The sequence below is a fragment of the Peromyscus maniculatus genome, chromosome 16 (genome assembly GCF_049852395.1).
Source record: "Peromyscus maniculatus bairdii isolate BWxNUB_F1_BW_parent chromosome 16, HU_Pman_BW_mat_3.1, whole genome shotgun sequence".
Lineage (NCBI taxonomy): Eukaryota > Metazoa > Chordata > Mammalia > Rodentia > Cricetidae > Peromyscus > Peromyscus maniculatus.
This window is the reverse complement of record NC_134867.1, coordinates 38,538,453-38,544,106: the sequence shown is the minus strand read 5'-3', so window position 1 is coordinate 38,544,106 and position 5,654 is coordinate 38,538,453. Positions and strand designations below refer to the sequence as shown.

The 5,654-nt window shown below is 45.4% G+C and overlaps 1 long non-coding RNA gene across 2 annotated transcripts; it reads left to right on the top strand.

The window, feature by feature from the left end:
• The first annotated feature begins 2,011 nt into the window (after positions 1-2,011).
• On the top strand, positions 2,012-4,370 carry LOC143268887 (uncharacterized). Of its 2 annotated transcripts, XR_013045052.1 has the most exons (3): positions 2,012-2,634; positions 2,763-2,878; positions 3,688-4,370. It is a non-coding gene; the product is annotated as an uncharacterized LOC143268887 (long non-coding RNA). The 2 variants fall into 2 exon arrangements; XR_013045051.1 differs by lacking the exon at positions 3,688-4,370 and having other exon boundaries at positions 2,763-2,888.
• The last annotated feature ends 1,284 nt before the right edge of the window (positions 4,371-5,654 follow it).

Below are 5,654 nucleotides of genomic sequence, written 5' to 3'. Positions count from 1 at the left end.
GCGCAGGCGTTCTGGAGTAGAGGGTAGATACGGCCCCAGTACTGACTATCCACTAAGCTGTCTAACTGTGTGAAAGGCTAAGTCTTCAGGAGCATGATATCATGTCTGGTGATATCATGTCACTTCCTGTTCGAGATGCCTTTAGTCTGCCCCCCAAGTTACAGGGTGAGCTTAATTAACCACTACACAATGTCATCCTGATGGTGACAATGACCAGGGGGAGAATATAAATGTAATATTAAGACTGGGAGCAAGGGAAAAGGGATAACAGTGAAGGGAAACCCGAGGGTATCTTCTCTCCTACAAGCTAAGAACTCTGGGGTGACTTAGGAAGGAAATTAAGTTCCTTTGGGAATATGAATCCTGTGACGAGAGTTACTTCTCTGGAGGAGGGGAGCCCTGGAGGACTTGCAAAGTAATCTGTATCATCCAAATTCTGCTGCCTCAGTGACCTACAATCAACTGTCATCCAAAGTGCAGAATGGAAAATTCCAGAAATAACTCATCTTGCTGTAAATTGTGTGCCATCCTGAGCATTGTGATGAATTCTCACACCACCATCCTCTGTTGTGCCCATGACACAAATCGTCACATTGTCCAGCGTATCTATCCATGCTTTATATGCTACGACCCCCCCCCCACACACACACACCGTTCTTCACTTAGCAGCCATCTTAGTTATCACATTGGGGGATCACAACATTTGCGTCCAGGTAACCCTCATTTTACCTGTTAATAGCCCCAAGGTGCAAGAACGATCACTTGTGTTTCAAAGTGCTTTTTTTTTTTTTTTAAGGAAAAGATATAAGTTATCATTTAAGTAAAGAATGAGAAGAATCTGTAAACTGAGAATGCCAAGAACTGTAGTACAAGATACTTTCAGAGCGAGACTACATTCACACAGCTTTTATTTCATTGTTATAATTGTTCTATTTTATTGGTGGTTGCTAGTCCCTTACTGTGCCTAAATATTGAATATTATCACAGGTGTGTGTGTGTGTGTGTGTGTGTGTGTGTGTGTGTGTGTGTGTGTGTACAGAAAAAAAGAAATGTATAAGGAATTTGACACTACTTTGTTTCAGGTATCCCCTTGGGGACCTTAGGACTTCTGCTGTCCCGGAGATGAAGGATGCTGTGTGATGCAGCCTTCCAGCTTCTGCTCTGTCTGCTCCTGATATGTCTGTTTCTCACAGTGTAGGATGGGGCTGTGTGCAGATGGTTTTGTGTGGCTTAGGGACCACTGCCATTCACCAGGGGGAGGAGAAGGAGGAGTTCTAGGAAAGACTTCCTTTTGTTTGCAAGAGCTCATTTGCGGGCCAGGGGGTGGTGGGTTGATGGGGCAGAGATTGGAGTGGAAGGCTGGGTCATGAGAACTGATGGGGCCTTAGATATGGGTCTGCTGAGGCTTCCTGTGTGTGTGCCAGGTGTGGCAGGCCCTGCCACCCCTCCTGGGAGGGGTTGGGGTGTGACTACCTCGCTCTGTCTTTGGCAGAGTGTTCTCCCTGGCAGCGAGGTGCCTCTCACCTGTCATTCCTTGGAGGAAAATAGAAACCAACTGAGGTTGTTTTTCATCAGGATGGCCTCTCTGGAAGACAGCGACAGAGTCAAGGACATGCAGACCTCTTCCTGACATCCAGCCCTGGAACCTGCTTGCTTCTAGCTTTTCATCCTGTCCAGAAGCAGCTAAAGTGCATGGCCTCCCCTCGTTCCATTGGCTAAAGGGAAGCAAAAGATTCAAAGGAAGGGCCTCCCCAGTCACCTTCCCCAGCTGAAATGCTCAGATGAAGAAGAAAGAAAAAGAGAAAGAGAGAAAGAAAGAAAGAAAGAAAGAAAGGAGGGAGGGAGGGAGGGAGGGAGGGAGGGAGGGAGGGAGGAAAGATGAAAGCAGGGAGGGAGGAAGGAAAGGAAGGGGGAAGGGAGGGAGGAAGGAAGGGTGGGAGGGAAGGAGGGAGGGAGGGAGGGAGGGAGGGAGGGAGGGAGGGAGGGAGGGAGGGAGGGAGGGAGGGAGTGCCACTAGCAGACCAAAGTCATATTTAGAAAATGTACTTAATTAAAGTTGCAAATAAGCAAACACTAAGGGGTTTTCTCCCTTGGAAATGCATCCCGTGTTCTGATTTTGAGAAACAAGATGTAACAATTTCTGAGCAAGGAAAAGGCATCCGCTCCGAGGCGGCCCAGCCTCCACTCCCGGAACCTCCCTTTTTAATGTAAATGAGGGCAATACCAGGAAATGAGCAATGTGTGCAGGAGAGCTTCCACCGTATCTTTCCAGAGTCTTGGGTAAACATATCCCCAGCTTCAGAGCAGGACACAGCACACCAGGCCTCTTCCGCAAAGCACCTCCTCTCTTCACCCTGATCAGCATCGCCCCAGCCCATCATCATCTACAGACAGAAAACCAAAGAACTTACTCCAACTTCAAACAGCAAGAGGCTTATGCAGACAAAGCCTTTAACTGGTGACTGGCCACCAAACACCCAAGGGAAAAACGTGTGCTTCAGACATCATCACTTTTGTTCATTGGCTTTTTTTTTGTAGAAATCTCAAGTGTGTGATATGAAAATATGCAGTGTTCACACTGCGCATACAAGCATAGCCACATGAATAGCATCTGACCTGCTGACTTGCATAGAGGTACTACATATAAATGCATGTCTCACAATGGGGTGCTACACCTCATGGTAACATTTGTTCTATCCCTCTATCCCTAACTCTATTCTATTTGACATGCTAATTGTCTTTCTTTCTTTCTTCTTTTCCAGAGTCCAAGCATTTGGTTTGGAAGAATAAGGCCAAAGGCTCACATTGTTCCACCAGTATGGCCAGCTGCTGGCTTTTCCACAATGAGCTTCATTGTTGAATAAATGGAGTCCCTCAGGTGAATGTAATTATGCAAATCCTCTCCTAACTACCAACCACTCCTGGCCCTCTCCCCAGGCTGCCCTGCCCTGGGCACACTGTCACATCGAATTAGGACTTACCCAAGTCTCACTTGTTTTCTGGGAGTGTCCTCCCCACATTCTCGGACCTGATCCCCCATCCTGCTGCTGGCCCTGCCCCTGGAAGGCCTATCAGGCCCACTCAGGACCTCCATGGACAGACCTCCACAGCGGAGGCCTGTCTGCACTGGATGCCAGGCACTGAAACGGATTCCCTTTCATCCCCTAAGGCATCTCTACCCTTAACAGAAGGCAGGCCAGGACACAAGTTGTCTCTGGGGTCAGGTGTTACACAAAGAGGGATGGATGAGGCACATTTATTGACATTTATTGAAGACTATGAAAGTGGTGTAGATTCAGGATCACATGTTTTATATATACACACACAGAGAGAGAAACAGACAGACAGACAGACAAAGAGAGAAAGAGAGAATTACTCTTCACCTATACCATAACAACCCTATGTGGTTATCCCACTGTGACTGCTTTGGCCCCCATCCACAGACGTGGGAAGACTGAGGTACACTGCTTATTTATTGACAACTATAGACATAATTAGAAATAAGGAACCTGGACAAAAATCTCGTGAAAGTCCCCACCTCCTTTGATTTAAATGAGTCACTGTGTGCTGGGGTCATTTTTTCCATATTTTTGGTTATTTCCCAGAGTCACTGAAATAGAACTCTGCCTAAATGCTTAATAAATATGTAACTGTAAGGCCACTCTTTAATCTTTATTTACTTCACAGAACTGCCCATTTGGACTAAACGATGCTTATGAATCATCCTCCATCCCTCAGCATTCTGTCAACTTCATTCTTCCCTAGCCACCGCCTAAATGACCAGAAAAGGTTGAATAGGAAGTATACGATAATGGCAATGAACCAAATAATACTTTTTGGATGAAAATAAAATATCCAAAAGAACTTTCAAAACACAAAGCTACAAATCACAGATTCATTTAAGTAGAACTCAGCCTTAACGTCAAGCGGATCCTCGAAGGATGGGTTGTTTTAGATCTAGAAGGTGCCACAGTGCTTTTAACATGTCAGAGGGGGCATGGATAGCAGAGAGAGAAGAAAAACATCAAGCTAACTGGGCAAGAACTCGCCTAGTCCAAGGTTGAAATCTCAGGGCCTGAGGATGTTTGCTTGTTCCTTTATTCACACAAAAACTGTCACTTTGGTGAGATGGAACCAAAGAAATAGGAAAGCATGCTGGTGGTGGTGGGGTTTATGTAATAAGAAAGATTGTGGGTTCTGGCAGCAAGATAAAATTTTGGGTAATCTACCACAGTAGTTCAAGGAACATTAAGTATAGATGTACAAAATAAGAATGAATTTATGAACCATAATCTACTGCAACTATATTCAAAATTGGTTAAAGGTTGCTTATGACATGTAGGAAATTTCTCTAAATTGTTGAGTCATGTGTGTATGACTTGGGTTGTTGTGTTGTGTTGTGTTTTTTGAGACAGGGTTTCTTTGTGTAGCCCTGGCTGTCCTAGAACTCATTATGTCGACCAGACTGGCCTCGGACTCAGAGATCCACTTGCCTCTGCCTCCCAAGTACTAGGATTCAAAGCATGTGGCACCACCTTGGGGGTTTTCAATGTTCTTAATGCAAGCTTCTGCCACACACATTATTACATGTTAGCCAAGTGGTCCCATAAGATTATAATGGAGCAGAAAAATTGCTGCTGCCTAATGGTATAGTGGTCTTATCATGATAGGCCTGAGCATTTGCTTATGTGTTTGGGGGCTGCTGGTATAATCTCACCCACTGTCCTGCTATATACAATTATGTACAGTACATAGTATTTGATAATGATAACAAATGGCTTGGCTACTTGGTTTTTGTTTTGTTTTGTTACTAATGTTGGTCATCATCTCAGACAGTACTGCTTAAGAAAACAAAAGCATGCTTTAGAACAGCATGCTTCACTACCCTGGCAAGCAGCCTCCTGCATCACATGCTGACTGTGTCTCGGGCGTCAAGCAGCCACGCTGATCGAGTGACCGACACCTTCCAGGTTTGTGTGTGAGCACAACAGTGGCCTCACCTAACGAACGCCATCCCAGTTTGCTTTCCATTGCTGTGATAAACACTAGGATCAAAAGCAGCTTGGGGAGGAAAGGGTTTATTTGGCTTATACTTCTACATCACAGTCCATCGTGGAGGGAAACCAAGGCAGAAATTCACGCAGAAACCTGGAGACAGGAACCAAACAAAGCAGGGGCCTTGGAGGAATACTGCTTGCTGGTTTGTTTGGCATGGCTTGCTCAACTTGCTTTCTTATACAACCCAGGCACCACCCACTGTGACCTGGGCTCTTCTGCATCAATCATTAATCAACAAAATGGCCCCACAGACTTGTGTATAGGTCAATCTGATGGAAGCGTTTTCTCCATTGAGTTCCCTCTTCCTAAATGACCCTAGTTTGTAACAAATTAACAAATAACAAACAAATTGAGGAATGAAGAAAAACCCCTTAGCTGTACAGATTGCTTTCTCAGAACACGTCCCTGAGGGTTTAGGTGTCTTGTGGATCAGACACTTGCTACTTTATTCCTCGAAAAGATCACATGATGTGTGTGTGAAACTGAAGCCTTCTGTCTACACCCAGGAAGAAGAAAGAAGCTCGACCTAGCTCTCTCTCACCTCAAAGTGGCATGAGTCCTGTTGTTACCAGCCTTTCCTGGCCTCCACGATGAGC